This window comes from Onychostruthus taczanowskii, unplaced genomic scaffold (assembly GCF_017590055.1).
Source record: "Onychostruthus taczanowskii isolate IOZ18803 unplaced genomic scaffold, ASM1759005v1 scaffold65, whole genome shotgun sequence".
NCBI lineage: Eukaryota > Metazoa > Chordata > Aves > Passeriformes > Passeridae > Onychostruthus > Onychostruthus taczanowskii.
In genome coordinates this window covers 4,033,085-4,051,069 of record NW_024504233.1, presented here as the reverse complement: position 1 = coordinate 4,051,069, position 17,985 = coordinate 4,033,085, and the positions used below count along the sequence as shown (strand labels likewise).

At 41.2% G+C, this 17,985-nt stretch overlaps 1 protein-coding gene across 1 annotated transcript in view; it reads right to left on the bottom strand.

The window, feature by feature from the left end:
- Window positions 1–17,985, bottom strand: part of RGL1 (ral guanine nucleotide dissociation stimulator like 1) — a 53,568-nt gene that overhangs the window by 33,940 nt on the left and 1,643 nt on the right. The window lies entirely within an intron of this gene.

The window sequence follows — 17,985 nt, the reverse complement described above, 5'->3', positions numbered from 1 at the left end:
AAAACATCTTACAGTGTGACCACTACCAAGTTAAGTCATGATTCCACCATATATTACTATCTAAAAGACAATCCATTATCCCACAAAGAGTAATATTACTGAAGAGAATAAAAGGGATAATTCAGTGTTTCATTTAACTTCTGAATAAACATGAAAACTGACCATAGCTTAAGCACTGGCACCCGCAATTCCCTTGCTGAAAATACCATTTTTGGGGTGTCACACAGGACCCAAGGTCAGAACACATTTGGTGCAAAAACATTTCAAGATACTTTTTGCAAGGAGGGTGTCAAACCATCTTGCAAACAAGGCATCCTAACATTCCACTTTGCTCTTAGAGATTCCACTTGGCACAATATTTGTCCATAAATCTAGGGTTTGGGGTTGTGTGTGGGTATGTTTTTTAAACAACATTTGTTTTAAATGCTTACATCCTGCTTTGAGTTTGAAAGAATATTTCCTTAAATTGTGTCATTATTTAGAGGGCAGTTCAGAAAAGTATTTTCGTGACTATTTTGTAAAGTATGTGGGAAAAAAATGGGGTTATAAATAAAAAAGGTCCAATATTTACTCCAACACCTTGATACTGAGGGCACAAAGACAGAATGTTAATGACAGTCACTACCAACCCTGGCTCAGGATACTGACAAAACACAAAGGAAAAAAATAATCTATTAAAAAGATAATTTAAAGAGATACCCCACCCACTTCCTATTTACATCACTACCCTCCACTGCTTTGGAATTGTTTCTAATAGACATCCTTTTCAGTTTTAAACAATATAGATGCCTTTAACATCATTGTAAAGTTCTGTCACAAATATTATTTACAAAGCTCTGCTATCACGTTTCCCAGCTTCATGAGATCCAAAAAACCCTTGCTGCAACATTAAAATACAACACTACTGTCTGTATTTTAAAAAAAAACCCGAAAACAGACCAGATAGGGAAATATTTTGCAACATTTTGTTCCATGGATCTTTAAAAGGTGTATAACTTGTAATGTACCTGAATTAAAGGTCCAACTGGAAATACACTAATTATAAAAATGAACTAAAAGTGTATCTGCAATTACGTATGACACTGTCATTACAGAAAAATTATTAACAGGGTATGCTGTCACCACTATGTAACTCTCTTACATTCAAATTCTCCTTAAGCAAAACTTGATTGCATTAAAACAATTTGCAATTTTCTTGCTAACTCTTCATTTTACAATTGTGATACACTTTTGAAAATAACTAGTTACACAATACAACCACTTTCAGATAGGGAAGAAAGTCTGCACCACTGTATTTAACTCTTAATTTTTGATCCAGCAGACTGCCCCACTCACAGTGCAATGGTTTATGGGCATATCTACTCAGGGCACATAAAAACCTCTCATTCTCCCATGTTAGTATATTCAAAACAAGGGCAGAATCTGCTTCCAAGACCGATACACACACAAAATTTTCCATTAATTGCAACACTACAACTTCCCCAAGACATCATGTTGGGAGAATGTTAAAAAGAAACAAAACCGCCCCAAAAAAAATCCCACTAAAGCTAAACAAAACCAACCCAGTTTCTGAAAAACCTAAAACTTTGTCAGCAAAATATCAGACTGTTAGAAATCATTGTGAGAGTTCTGGGATTGCTTGTATTTGTATTATTTTAGCAATTCTGCCTGTAAGTTTAAAAGGAAAAGGGACTTGGCAGACAAGCTCAATAACAGGCTTTGAGAACAAGACCTTGTGGGCTGAGTTTCGTGCTAACAGGAAACTGCTCAGTCTGGATTTAATCAAGAGGGCATCTCTTCACTGACACAACCAGGCTACCCAAAGGCAAAGGAGTTTTCATGTTTGCTTTAGACCTCTCTGCTCAGAGGAACACTCTACTCACTGCCATGAAAAAACATTCCTAAAGCTCTCTGCAATTTCTGACAGGCGTGCATGGTGACCACTGCTAGTGGTACTAACAAATGACACCGGTTTTGCACTGTTTTGTGTACCAAAAGAACAAAAAAAGCTCTCCAGCTCCTCTGTGTCTCCTTCAGCACCGTGTCCAGTGGTCTAACAGGGACCTCGACATTTCAGGGCTTTGGTAACATTTTCTTGGTCTTCTAAAACAAACAGATATGGCGTTTTATAATCTGATTTATGTCATTTAAAATCTCATTTTGATTTTTCAGGCAACAGATTGTAACCTTGATAATCTGCAAGTGTAAGTGATGAGCAACTAGCTTCCTACAAGACAGAGCATCTTTCAAAAGCAAACGTAGAAAGATAAATGGAGGTACATACTTGCAAATCTTTATTTTCTGATGTGTGTGTACTGATGTAGTGTAATTCCAACAACTTTACTAACCCTTGGCTGTACCTTTAGGGGGGCCCACTGTCTTTAAGGTGATAATTTTACAGCTCTACAGCACTAAACATTACCTACATACACAGTTATTGGTGAAACAGGAGACTGTGCACACCAAAACACATCCAGGTTGAAAAGCTTCCTCCAAACACTACCTGTTAAACTCCAGTGGGAAGAGAAACTAACTATAAACACCATCAGCACCTAAATAAATGCTACAGCCTAGCAAGAGGGATTAGAGAGTCAAGAAAGCAAGGCAAGTTAAAACTCTCATCAGTACAGAACCAGGCTGCTACCCTAACAGACATAGAGAACTGCAGTCATTGTCTTAGAAATATCACTGGAAAGAATTGCTCTCACCCAAAAACCCCCACTGCTCTGCACAGGTTTTTTCCAATGCAAATATTATCTGTTGAGATTCTGGAAGTGAGAGTCGTGGAATGGAGTCAATCTAATTGTTTTTCAGTACGCAGACTGGAAAAAATACTAAAACAACTGGGATGAACAATAAGCAAAGGAGGTAGCAAATATTCTTTAGGCTCAGTCATTTGAAACATTACCACTCCACTACAGATTTGTTTAATCAGAAATTCTGCAGTTATTTTCAGGAGCATCTAACTAGCACTTTAAATGCATTTTTACCAATTTTGACAGATTTTTAAATGCTCTTCACTTTCCCTGAAACTTACAGCTTTTCCAGATGGAGAGTTTTCCACTCTGTTTTTATTAACTTACTGGACAGACACCCTATGCTGGAATAAAAGTGCCTGAAGTGCAGTAACTTGTACATTAACTGAAAGCACTCTAATCAAGATTCCCACTGTTTGTTTAAATATGAGTTTGCTTTAACCTTCTGAAAGTAGAAAGTGATGAGTTTGTGATGTTAACCTTTTTTTTTCCACATTGCTTCCTTACACACAGGTTCTCCAACACACGTCTTTAACATCTACACTCACCACTGGAGGAAATTTTTTAAAAATGGGGGAAAAATCAAATCACAGAATTTGAAAAGCTGAATTATGGTACTCAAAAAAGCTCCAGAAATATATTCATCCATGTCAGTCCAAGAGAAGAAAAACCTCAAATACCCTTCATTTAAGATGGAGGGTATCACTGAAGACAACAGCAAGAGAGATGAAACAGTTGTTTAGCTGTCTCAGTCAAGTATTTTGGTAAAGAACAACTGCAAAGACATGAACAACTTTGGTGACAAAGCGTTTCCTTCCAACAAAGACCTCGATGGAGTTTTTAACTGAGCGGAGGAAGCGCTGCAGGACAGACAGACAGACAGACCCACAGCAGCCGACATTCATCTGCGCCACTCCCAGCTCCACCGCATGACCGCCAGCAAAAAAAACCCTCGGAGAAGTGGCGATTTTGCCCGAGCAATGCCACACAGAAGTGCCTGGGTTAATCTTATCAAACAGTGTCACAAATATTTCAAGTGTTTTTGGGCCAGGCCGTTCCCATCCCCGCCGCCGCCTGCCCTCAGCTCTGTGGGCCCGGCAGAGTCGGAGCCCTGCGGATCCCAACGCAAGGAAAACAGTCTGCAGGGGCAAAACTGCCAATTTGGGGCAGAATTTCCAGCCTCGGAAAGAGCTGTGCCCAGCTGCCAGCACAGAAAACAGCCTACGTGGGGCAAAACTGCGAATTTGGAGCAGAATTTTCAGCTAGGAAAGCGTGGCTGGCAGTGCAGGGCTTGGGTGGCCAGCGGCGGATGTCCTGCAGACAAAGGCAGATGCTTTTATCCTACAGTGCACTTGGAAATGAAATGAAATAAAATTACGCCAGAGCTCTCCACAGAACTCTCTCCACTTCAATAACTCTCATTTCCTCGTTTTGGATACTGTTAAAAAAACAAACAAACAATAACAATACCAAACCAAACAAAAACAAACCCAAACCAAACAACAGAAACAAGAAACACCAAAACACCCACGCAAAACCAGAATTCTGCATACTGACTGCACCCAAATCAGACGCCAAAATAAGTTTATGAACTCTTTGCTGAGCTCTGAAAAGGAGGGGTATTCCTGGATTTCCAACGCTCCACCCTTTTCCTTTCCTTTCTTGCCACATAAATACCCATTCTTGGCAGCGACCCAGAGTTTCCAGGACCAATTAATTCCATGATCATGACACAAAAGGCATTCTTGTTTTCTCCTCCGAGCTCACAGCCTGGCTGGTATCTGTCTGAAGCGCTGGCAAACAGTCACAAAAGCTGTGGGGCAGATTTAGAGGGGAAAAAGAGAAAAGGAAAAAAGCCTCTTACACAGATGCTGCTGCTCAGTCAGAACCTTTTCACTTGGACACCTTGCAGCTACTTACAGCCATTCTGGGCAAAATAAGAAACAAGAAACAAGTTCCGTGGTGCTGAGCTGTGCATTCTCACACTTTCTGAAGCGATGCAAATTTTGACTCATTTGGATATCGATGAATTTTGTGGGACCAGCCCTACATGAATCAAAGCAAAAGTAAAGAAGCCTAATCTTTAAAAGAGCTCTCCCTGCATGCATCGAAAGGAGTTTCAGCAAGTGCATTACTAAATTGAATCTTCAAAGAGGTTTAGGTTAAAATGGCTTTGTGCAGGTCTTACAAATGTTGGAGCTTATCCAGCCCTGGGAACATAGAAATTCTGAATTTACCCACTCAGAAGCATCTGTGCAGCAAGGAACACAGCCATATTATTCACTGAGAATGAAGTCACCCAGGAGGTTCACTGTGCAGCACGCAAGGTTTTTAAAGAAAAAAAAAAATCACCCGAACAGCTCCAGATCTCCATCTCTTATCTTGTACAATTTATGCATTTACCTTTTCATTGCTTCCTACCTACAATAAGCTCCCTCTCATCCTGCCTCTCACCTCTCTTGCTAGAAAGACTTTTACCAAAACCATCCAAGGCCTCTCACCCTCTTCTCTCATCTGACTTGGTGTCATCATTGAGTTAACCAAACCTGAATCATCAGACTATTGATGTTTCTTTTTTGTTTGTCATGTTTCACAGATTTGCAGTTCACCACAACCCTGTTCCCTCTTAGGCATGCCAGGGATGTATTATTTTCGTAACTTGTATTATGAAATATTCCTTGTGGTGGTTTTGATTGGACACTGAAGCTTAGCAAGTTCCTAATTTAAAACTGAAAAGAAAAAGAAACCAGTAAGTCAGGTAAGACTCTTAGTCATGTGCATCTTACATTGTTGGAGGTATATCTGTCATCAAATGACATTTGCTACAAACACTCTTGTAATCCACTAAATAAATGTGTCCCGTACTAGGTATCTTTCCAAAGCCCTTCTCTATTAGAAGAAAATTATTTGTAAAACTCAGTATCCTTCTCTCTTCAGCACCCAGAAACACCAAAATGTCCAATCTCCAAACCGAGCAGTAAATAAATATTTAAAATAATAAACAGCCTAGTGAAGAGAGCACCAGGATGAAGGCAAGGAAATGGGTTTTAGTGCCCATTTTGGCAGTACAATCAGCTCATTTTCTAAAATATTTTGACTTCTGGAGCCAAAGGAAGTATTACACAGTGTCTCCCTGAGAGAAGAGCTCTACAAAGTCACCTGGGACTTGCATAAAGCAAGCAGTAATTAACCGTGAAAACTACTAACAGCTTTTCCAGGTATGGATTACAGAAGGTCCTTAAGGAGGTAAAGGCAGCTGGGGCAGCTCCCCTTTGCCCCAGAAACAGTAATTACTGCTTCTGCTCACAGCCTTTATCTGAACTCCTCTTCCTCCTTCCCCACACTCTCACAGCTTCCAGTCTGCCCTGGAAATCCAGAGATGTCAAAACACTCAGGAACCTTTCCTGGGAACCATAAGGGAGAAGAGGAGCTGAGCAAAAAAAAAAAAAGTATAAAAGGTGGCAGACAGCTCAAACTTTTCACTTGAGTCTGAAACAGCTTCTTGTGATTCTGGTTGTAGATTACAGGCATAGGTACAGTGCACCTGCCATCCGACAAGTGCTGACAGGTTCAATCTCATGGCACAGCAAATTCTGTATTTATATACAATAATTCTAAGCTGCCTTGATGTTAAAAATGTCAACTCTATGCCTACCCTAAGAAATGCCAGAGAAAAGCTATTATTTAAATGTTTATGAACAGTGGCCAGCAAAGCCCTTTGCTACGTTTCTTTCATGAAAAATGCTGAAATACACTGTCATTTTTTAATAAATACCAAACGTAGCAAAAAGAGGGGATGATTTGATATTACCACTAACACAGTCAGACAGATTTCATATGGTATAATGATTTTTGACTACCAACAGAATACTTGTCCAGTGACAAGCCACACTATTTTTTTATCCCCTTCCAGAAATGTAATTTAAATTAATTGTGGAGCTCATCATCACTTTCTGCTCAGTCAGTAGAAACAAAGAAGGTTCTGTATGAGGCAGCAGGCAATAGTGCAAAATTCAAAATGGATTTAAGGATGCCACAAATAATAATTCTGTTGCATAATAGTAGCACAAATGCATATTACATAACCCAAAATGCTTTTATTCATCCTAATTGTATTGTTGGCTTTCCTTTCACACTGTAAAGCTTGTTCGAGCAGTACACAGAAATTAAATTTATACCGAGTCAGGAAATCAGTGTAAACTGCCACTGTATCCTGTAAACAACAAGGCAAGAGTGATAAATTGCTAACAGTATGAATAGCTGGAAATTAATTCTGTAGGTCAGGGGAGATGACATGCCTTCTGACAGAGGAGAAAATACTTAGCAGAAGATTGATTCATATTTTTAAATAAACTGAACAAGGTATTTTTGTGGAACAACAAATACCTAAGAAATGCTGTTACATGTCTCATAGTAATTAATTATTATTAATCATGTGAGCAATCCCTAATGCCAAATTTTTCTAAGCTTTTAAGAAATGGGTTAGCAGTCAGTAACCACTTTTATGACCATAGCATGGAAACATATCTAAACTGCATTATAAACTTCATTTCCACTTCTGTGTTTTTTACTACCTTTTGTTTTAAAACTAAGAGGCCTCTTCAGGGTGGGGTTTGGGTAGAAAAAGCAGTAATAGGAAGCTAATGTTTCCTAATATTGTTACCAGCTTGAATATTTATTTACATGCTGAAAGAATCCAAAAATATTAATCATTAGTCCAGGCCAAGCTGCATTTTTACTGCATTATCTAGACATCACAAGGGATGAAGCACGGTGTCTCCTGGTGTTCCTCTCCTGCATACACACCCCCCTACAGAACCAGGGAGTGACTGTGTTTGGCCACACACGTGTGTGCAAGCCACGGCCACATCCTTGTCCCAGCTGTACAGGTACTTTACAAAAAATTCTGCATTTCACAGGACCAACAGAGGCTGTGACAACTGAACCACCACACACCTACACAAATGAGTGCATTCTCCTAAGTGCAGCACCAGTGGTGAACCCTCCTCTTCTGCCCCAGCACCAGCAGTGTGAGCTGGCCCTGAACCCTCTCCAGATATTTGTGTTTTGGTTTAAGAATGCTGTGTTGCACTTGGACTGAAATCCTCAGGCAATGGACATAAATCAAAACACATAATTATGTGGAAGCATTGAGTCAGAATGCAAAGTAAGTATAGCTTGAAAGTAAGGGGGGCAAAAAAAAGAAAAAAAATGCCAGATAAATCAGAAGTTGTAATTATGTGGAAGCATTGAGTCAGAATGCAAAGTAAGTATAGCTTGCAAGTAAGGGGGGCAAAAAAAAAGGAAAAAAAAGCCAGATAAATCAGAAGTTGCCCACATTGGTTTGATTTTTCTTCTTTTTTGAGGGGTTGTTGTTTAACTACCCACCAGGAGTTAATAGCATACCTCTGCTCTTCCCTGTCCTGTTCTCCCTGACCACCTGATGTTTTCCTGAACAAAGTGCCTGTTTTTGCAGGAAGAATGCAAGCCTCATGCTTTAAGTAAGTGTGCAAGAGTTCATTCACATTTTCTCTGCTCCAGAGAGCCAGGAGCCTGGAGCACAGCCAGAATCAATCCCAAGCACTCCATGGAAGGAATGCAAAGGCCTAAGATCTGCCTTCCAAGTGAAACACGTTGTTGTTACTCATGGGGCACTTCCAACAGCAGCACAATGGGCTGCCATCTCCAAACCAAAGACACCAGCCCTGCCCTAAAGGCTTTCTACTCTAAGAAAGACAAAATGCACCAGAAGTACAGCCAGAGATTACTACAAACCAAGCAAACAAAAGCAGAGGAATATCTTCATAATAATTTTCTTGTTGTATTTGCATGGAATATTAAAGCCAGGTTTCAAATGCACCTCGGGAGCATTCAGTTAATTAATTTATTTTGCACTGAGGACAACAGCTAATCCAGATGAGTGCACTGACTTGTTTGCATCCCAACACATCTCTGAAATGTCACGAACCTCATCTGACAAGTTCTATCCACAGGAATCCTCTAAACAACTGAAGGACATTCTGCGCTCAATTCGAGTCAAAACAAAAACCCCATTTACTCAATACATGCAAGCTTGTGTGGGGCATGAACTATATTTAGGAAGGAATAAAACCCTAGCTAGCTGTAACACGATGGTCTATTTCTGCTTTAGGATTTATGGATACTGCCACGGAGCCACTGGGATCTGGCAGTCTAATGAGATCTACCGCAAGTCTCCAGTTTGAAGCCCAAAGGCTATCTCAAAGCATTCAGTCATTCCATATTGTTCAGTCATTCTGAGATCTTTCAATGGAAAATGCCACTTAGTAATAAAAACATGTTGTTTTACTTGCACAGAGAGCCCATGCACTCCCCAGAAAGGAAGAAACACCTACTGACTGGAAGAAAGGGTGAGGCTCCACAGGGAGAAAGGCAGTACAAAGCAGATGAGGGGGTGGGAGGGGAAAATAAAATAATCCTTTAAACTGCTTTCAAACCAAAAAAGGTGGGAAGAATATAAGAATAAAAAATACATTATAATAACAGGATTCCTCCACAAAAGCACTTGAAATGCCTACACCTCCTTACTGCCATTGTGGCCCAGGGACAGCACTGGTGGCTGCTGTCATAGCCATGTGCGGGACAGCTGTGGAGGTGACACAGAGAAAAAGTCAGAACTCCATCAGTCTGCAACCCAGAAGAGCAAAAGGTTAGTGAGTGTCACCATGCAAAGTGGAACAAAGCTTCACACCTGAGGTGGAGCTGCCAAAATCTCATTTTGATTGCCACAGCTGCTGAAGGCAAGCTACACTCTGATGTGCAACAGATGGCTTATGCAACTAAACAGAGATAAATGTGAGAGGCCAGAAAAAAAGTCTGCTGAAAGTCCTACCCTCAGAGGTCCCACGATGGCACACAGACCTGAAAAAAGACCTGAAGGGTTACAGTAGGTAGAACATCACATATTTCAGCACAGTGCTTGGAAGTGACAACAAAAAGCAAACAAAAAAATGACTGAGGAGCTCACATGTAGAGTACCCTGCTCTGCTCAAGCTGCCTCATTTTTAAAGAAGCTATTGTGAAGGCGAAAGGGAGAAAGCAAAGGGCAACCCACACAATTCCTACTTTTGCAGAATCTAAAGCTGCACAGATGAAAACTTTTGCTTTACACACATAAAAAAGAGCAAGATCTGAACACCCAGAGTTCTCAACCAGGAGAAGGTTGCAGGGCTGCTGGAAAACTAGCCCACACCAAACTCCTGTACCATGTGGCAATATGCCCCTGACACCTCCTGGGCATTAAAGTCCTCATGATTCTTTTGATAAGTAGCTGCGTTCAATCTTATTCTCCCTCATTAAACATTTGTTGCAAAGAAACTGAAACCAGAACTTTATAAACAGCCACACATAATAATTGTAATTTTAAACTAAACTAAAGGTTTTCCCTCCTCTAACCAGATGCTATAAAAAGTGAAGAAACAACACATGACATTCAGATTAACAAGTCTAAAGGAAAAGACTCTTCTCAGATGCAGGACATGTTTGTTTCATCACTAAATTACAAAAATTAGTGTCTTGTGTTTTGACTCTCATGCATTTGTTCTCATTATTTATATAAATGTTCAATCCTTTCTGAATCCTCCTGGACTTGGTTGGACCCGATTACTCTGCCAGCAGCAAGTCCCTTCAGGTTAATTACACACAATGTAACATCACTAATTTCTTTCCCTCCTTGCTTTCAAAAACACCCTGGAGATAACATGTCCCTTCTCCACTCACTGCTTTGAAGGCTTTTCCTACATCCTCCTTTCCATTGCCAGAATGGAGCCTCAGTCCTATAGGATTTATTGTAAAACTTGCACATCAACCCCAGCTGCACCAAGACACAAAATATAACAGTCCTCATCTTTTTGGTGTCTCCAAACCCCTCTCCACCTGTGAATCCCCTTTCTAGTTCTCCTACCTTTGAGATGAGGGAACAAGCACCAGGAAGGAGTGAGGAGTTCCTGTAATCTCCCTAACAGTATTTTCTAAGCTTCACTTCACTCCCCGTTCCCTGCTGTAATTTAATATTTGAGCTTCCTTTCACAACTGCTGTTGCATGGGGGGCAAATGCTTCCACAGAACTCTGGACTCCCAGAAGTCCAGGTCTTCTCCCCAGGTGGTTTTAATTAATTCACTTCTGGTCCTAAATTGTTTCCATGTGCTGCTCTGCCTTGCTAAGCAGCTGCTCCTCACTGCGTATGTCACATGTGAAGAAGATATCCATGTGATAACAGTGTGAAGCCACTAAATAAATATTACCATGCAGCTCTGACAGCTAATTCATCTCCCCCAACTTTTTTAATGGTTCAAACCCTTCAGCACCCTCAAAACCCCAGCCTTTTTGAAGTCACATTGTCCCAGAAACACTTTTCCCCCTCTCTTTTCCAGCTTCCCGATGAAAGGGGAATCTCCCAAACCCAGGCCACAGCACTGAGGCTGAATTTCAATCCCTGCTTTTGTGCTGTGTTACATTACAACATCCAGCATAGTCAGTCTGCAGCCATGCTTTGAAAGTTATTTGGGGTGAAAGGTGCTGTAAGAATGCAAGACCATTATCACTTCACTTGGATATGTTTCTTCTTTCCTTGCAGTCCCTAAATTGTCACCTATTGGTGATACGGTGCTAAACTGAAGTACAGTGTTCAGACATTAGCATGAGTTCAGCTTGGTCCAAGGTAAAAGGATTTCCATAAACAGTAAATGGATTTCCATATCCAAAACACAGAATTCCTCACTATGGCTTTAATACTTTATTTAAATTTAAAAAAAAATTTAACACACATCCTCATAATCTATAAAATTCTTATTTCACAAGGTGTAAAAACTTAACATAGACTCTATAGTTGAGCCCCACATGCCAGTGTACCACACAGGAAGAATTACAAGTCACTTCTCAAGAGTTTGTCTGGCCACTGAACATGGCCCTTTTTGGGGTGAAGCAAGGGCAAAAGTACTTTTGGGAGACTGCAGGAGCAAACCAGAGAGAACGGCTGGTGCCCTTCAGGAACGAGGTTCCAATTCCCTTTAGGAATCATTTCACAGTCTCTGATACTATCTTAATGAGGTATTAACACTAAGACATACCTTTTGCCCCTGCTTTACAAGACACTACACAGGGACTACACAAAGGCAAGGAAGAGCAGGATCCACACCGAGTTAGCATTTATTTACCCCTGTTACACAAAATAACTCTGTTTTCTCCAACGGGCTAAGCCATGATCTGACTACTTTGTGCTGGCTTCTTCACACAGGTGCACCCCCTTACAATGCTGGCTAAAGGAAATTTTATATTTAAGAAACAGCAGCAGTAAAAGATGGAACTTCAAAGCACACATTTACACACATTTTTAATTAGCTTCACCAAGGTTAAATTTAAATCCAAGTGTGACTAACATACATGAAATGTTTCAGCCTGTTCCTTAAATGAAGGCATCAAAACCCAAACAGTGAAACTAATGGTTTCTCCAGGGCTGTTCTCTGTACAACATCTCAGTCCAGTTCATGTGCTGCATCTCACAGGCTTTCCAATGACACATAACCACATTCCTTGCCAACTCTTCCTTAACCCAACAAGTGACCTACATCTAGCATTCGGAAAGAAAGTGCCAGTTCCTTTGCAGAGCAAGCAAAATTTGGGGCTTATTCCTTTCACTTACTGCTTCTTAAAAAAGTAAGCAAGATAACACTCAGTGATGTCAGCAGCAAGACAGTTAAGGCACTGGAATTTAGGGAGAACCTGTAGCATCCAAGTTTCACAGTTTAAAAAAAAACAGTCATCCTGGCTGTCAGAGGAATTCCCAGGGGAAAGCAATTACAGCACAGGATGTCATTCTAATCCTGCATGTCACAGGTAAATGCCAAGGGCAAGTTTTGTCCGTGAGCAGGCTGGCTGGGAGATATCCAAAATGCAAATACACACGAGTGCAGCAACAGAACAGTCTCCAGCAGCTTTACTCAAGAGGCTCCCTTAACTCTTGACATTCCACTTAATATAAGAATCCTTAGCAAGAGGTGCCCCTGCACAGCCCCAGGAAGGGAAGCTGCCCGTGTCTCTCTCGTTCCTCATGGCTGTGCCAGGGTATCCCAGCCCTAACTCAGCCTTTGTAACACCCCAAGATTAGAGCACTGCCACCCTGTCATGCTTTGGCAGCTTGGAGTGAGAGGTTTTACACTCAACTGAGAGCACAGCACTGTGCTACAAAGCCAGTCACCCTTCTAATTATGCATTTTGGATTTGGAACTGGCAAAATAATGGACAGCAATCTTTCAGACTTCCTTTTTAGAACTCTTAATGGGCTCAGTTTCCATTTTTGAGTGTCTGTTGCACACACAGGCTCTATTAACCAGCTGATGACTGTATCCAAGACTGCTACTGGGGATATCCCTGGAACCTAATCCAGGAAGCCAGGAGAAAAATATTCCATGAGAAGTCATTAATAAGGGCTATGAATGGTACCATGGTACTATTATGCCCACAACTGAAGGAAGGACAGGAGGAAAGAACCTACTCCAAACCAAAACACAAGCTGAGATGCCAAAGCTTTTGTCTGGATAACCAAGTACGTGTCTATAAAATCATTCCGTTCCCCCAGAATATGCTACTTTGTGGGTCTCCAGCCATCTCCCCCAAGCAAACCCAGTGTGATCACACCCCATCCTTCTTCCTTCTCCAAGACAGCTCCTCTGAGACTTTGGAGTGGATGCTAGCACAGCTCAGTTTCCATAGGAAGCCTGTTAGCTCCTTGGGAGCTGCTTTTCTGCTTCTGCCAAATATACGGCCAGAACTACACCCTGGCCTTGGTCTGGGCAGTCAGCACAGGCTGAGGGAACCTGATTTAGCAGAGCGAGTCTGCTTTAGCCAAAAGTGACCAACACATGCTCTAAATCAAGAGACAAAACAGCAAGCTGCAGCAAGGACAATGATCAGCCAAGCCCTGCCTGCTGCTTCCACAGGAAACTGCACTTGACCAGAACATCTGGGATCTAAGGGTAAGATGAAAAAGAAATCACAGAGCTGGCTCAGAACGGCACATGAGAAGGCAGGAGCAGGCTCAGAGAAAATGTGAGGTTTTGCTTCTTCCTAAATGTTGATGATTCCAGGCACCACTTAAATCTCAACCCATAGTTAGGAGATCTGTGCTGGAAAGAAAGAAATCCAGACTAAAGCTTCTTTTCTGACATATTGATCAAGTTAGAGAGATGGTTGTGTCCCAGGTCCCAACTGGGATACAGATTAGTTAGCCGCAAGTTTTTGCAATGTTTTTTCTTTCTGAACTCTCCAGCACAAACTTCCTGCCAATGTATGTGACTGTGGATGTGTTTAGAAGCCAAACTTGTGGTCACATGCAATTTTCAGTGCAAGGCAATCACTCGCACTAAATTAAAAAAAAAAGAAATAAAATTTTAAATTTCTTTCTAAAACACCACAAAATTCCCAGAAAAGGTAATTATCAAATAATAGTAGTGCTAAGAATACACACAAATATTAAGTGATAGATTTGCTACTTTTCAGCTTTTCCCTCTTTCAGCATTTTGAAAAGCATCCTTCTAACAGCAGTTCATTGACAATTTTGGAAGAACATGTTCTGCTATACACCCAGCATTATAATATTAAAGACATTTTAAGACAAGGTATGTTTTGCATCCATCTCTGCCTGAACAAAGCCCAGAGCCATAAGTTCAGCTGTAGCAAAAAAGAGAAAGCAAAAGTAAAAAACCGGTTTCTAAAATCTCATCTAGATGTGTAATCCAAGCCTCATGAAGCCAGGCAGCCTGGCCATAAGTGAGCAGACTGTTTATCTGTTATCTGGATATTTAAGACTCAAAGGAAGAGGAGTCCTTGTCATCCATCAGCAAAGCAAGACACCTGATGGCAAGGATGGACTCTGAAAGCTCAGCAATCATTTCAGGTGTGGGGAATCAGCACTGAGGTTTGGGGAACTCCAGTTCCTGGCTGCATTTCCTGCGATCTGCCCCACTAAATACTCACACATTGTAGGTCTCTTTTCTCACTCCTTCCCAGATGAACGACTCCGATAGGAAAGACATTTGCAGGTATTCAGGAGCCCCTGTTTTATCAGCCCTTCATGTCTGAGCGGCTCATTCCTCACCATTCCCTCCTTTCCCCGGGCTGGACAGCGGTGGCCCATCCCTCCCTAACTCGGCCAAGGGGGAGATAAAGCACTCCAGCTGCTTAACAGGGGCACTGACAATAGTCACTTCAGCACTGCTTTTGTTTTAGTAATCTTGTCCACCCGCCACACCACACCCATGCCTCTGTTCTTCCTGCACCACTCTCCCCCATCTCTCCAGGTACTTTTTTTCCCTTCTCTTCAGCTTTTTACTGTTTCCATAGATCACCGGCTAGAGTTCACCTCCCCAGCCATTTGCACTGTCAGCACATTGCTCCTGGCCACAGAAATTCAGGTATTTAGCGGCTGATCTACTCTTCCTCTGTTTGGCTGTCCTTTCCTGCTTCTGGCTAGAGTACGACTCAGCTGTCTCTGTCATTGCACGGGCACCTGGCTGTCAGCTCAAGACCAAAGCCCCTCCAAAATATTTGTCTCTTATGCTCAGGTGCCTTTTCTTCATGGACAATAGGACCATCCTCTTTGACATCCAGCCTCCCCTATGGGTTGCATTCACATCCTCAGAGGGAAGCTGAATCCCATTTTTCAGGTTCTTTCTGAAAATAAAGTTTTAAAACACAATATTCTCTTTCTAACCACATCATTCAAATTCCTTGCTGTGCTCCCAAACCTTCCCATCCCTTTACCTATATGCCTTTTTCTCTAGCCTGACACAATGCCATGCAAACTGATGACTGTCCACACCAAATCCTCCTCTTCCCCTCTTTTGAGTTTGTGTCATCCGTATGTACAAATCTCTACTTATCCATCCTTTTCTCTCACAAAGATGTCAGGCCACGTATCTCAGCTTCCTTGCTTGTTCCTCTCTCTCCAGGATCCTGGAGACCTCTCAAAATCTATCCTGGAGACACCAAAACCCACTTTGTTTTCAAAAAAACCGCATTCATGCTTTCTATGGTTGAATCTTTTGTGTTTTGTGGGAGGGATTCCTCAATATTTCTAGAAAGTACACTTGACTTTTGAAACTTCGATACCAATCATCAACTAAGACATACGTACAGACAATCCTCTTTTAATATCACATCTGCACATTCTTCTAAGTCAAAACAGTGCTTTTGTGCAGCATCTCTCACAGTACTCTGCTCCCACTAGAGCTTTTAATATTCCCTAATACTCTAGTGCTTAAAGTCTTAAGCTTCACTAAATATTTAGTGACTAATTATGTGGTGACAAAAGCAGTGGCTATTATTGGCATCCTTTGATGTTTAATATTAAATTTAAAGCTAAGAAATTCAGTGATTATCCAAAAGCTTTACACTTCTGAAAGTTTCAGAACTGCTGATGCCTGCTTAAGTCGCAGCCTGTTTCACTTTTGTTAGTTGTAGAAGTTTGAAGCACAAGAAAGGCATTTCTGTATTTCAGTAGGCAAGTGCTTATGGTGCTGTAGTTGGAATCTTATGATTGGCCTTTAAACAATCCAATCTCTCATTACAGGGCCAACCATTCAGTGACCCTGGATGGGTTCTTAGGATGGAGAATCTTAAGGAAGGTTTATTAGACTAACCTGCCACAAGAAGCCCAGTGCTTCAGAAGGGGTCATACTGCTAAGTGGACTTTCACAGGACACAAACCGACACTGAGAAAAAGTTTTTTAAAAAGTAAATCCAGGCATGCATACAATCAATAAGTGAGTTACTATGTTTGTTACTGTGAAGGCTCAATACTTGCTGATGTACAAATAGGTTGCTGACCTTGAGTCTCCAACCTAAGCCTGACTTAGAGCACCATCAAAAAAAATTAAGACCAACATTGCTAAATCCAACACTTTGTTAATTTAGTGCTAATGAGTTTCAAAGCATAGAAAAAAAAACATCATAAACCCTTATAAACTCCAGATTAAAAAAATAAATAAATTTAAAAAGTCACCTGATGACAGTTCTAAAAGAGACAATTTGGCTCTTCAAAGCCAAACTGCTGGGGGCAGGGATGGCTCTTCATAAATAATGCTCTGGGTTAGAGGCTATTTATTGATTTCAGGACCACAAAAAAAGCCATTAATAAAACAAGATCACAAGAAGAGCTTAAAATACTTTATGTTCTGAAGAGCTTAAGGGAAACAAACAGCCCATATGTTCCAAAATATTTTAAAGTAATATGCACAAGATTTGGGGGGTTTTGCTCATGAAAGAGACTAGACTGGAAGCTGAAGTCACAGATTTATGCCCGGAACAGGTGTGGATTTCTGACACATTGTCTCTTTCCCCACAAACATTCTGACCTCAAAAAGCCAACAACAGCCACAGGAACCTGACAGTCACTGCCCTGACCTTGCAGTCCCTGCTCCTTCTATTGGGATGGGCAGCATCAGCTGCAGGGATGACCACAGGAACATACAAGCTCCCTTCCTCTGAAAACAGGACCAAGGCCTGGCAAACTCCTTCTATTACAAGGAACAACACAGCCCAAGCAGGCAAAAAAAAAAATCAGACTTTTTTTTATATTCAAAAAACAGACTTTTCTAAACTATGTTTATGGGACACAGACACACTCAAAATGATCTTCACCTCTTACACAAAACCAGCTGGGAAAGTTGCAGGAGCTCGAAAATACGTGGTAATATTTTTCCTCATAAAAACAGGAGGCAGAAATGGGAAATCTGCCACTCAAAAGAAGCAGATTTGAAATTATCTGTTGTGATTAGTACTTTGTGTACTTCTTGGAAACACGGGAAGAGGAGACTCTAAGCACTATCTGTATGCAGGACAGAATTTGCTTATTTCTCCTGACTCTGGTTTCAGCTCTGCTGTATTGCTTCATGTCCCAAGAAAATGACTGGATATAAATCTCAGGGCAGTTTTAAAAGCCTTTAAAACACCAACATGGATACTACATCAAGCCAACTTCTTATATTACTGCCTTTGATCCCAAAGGAAAAAAAAATAAACATAACAAAACACTATGAAAGTTACAGGCAGCTCCTGCAGACCTGGCCCCAGCTGCCACAGCTGCACTGATTCCAATGAAGTGAGGACATTTTTTATCAGCTGGGGACTTGGCCTGATAAAGGTAAAGGCACTCAGCAGCATATCAAATCAACTGTGTGCATTTAGGCTCAT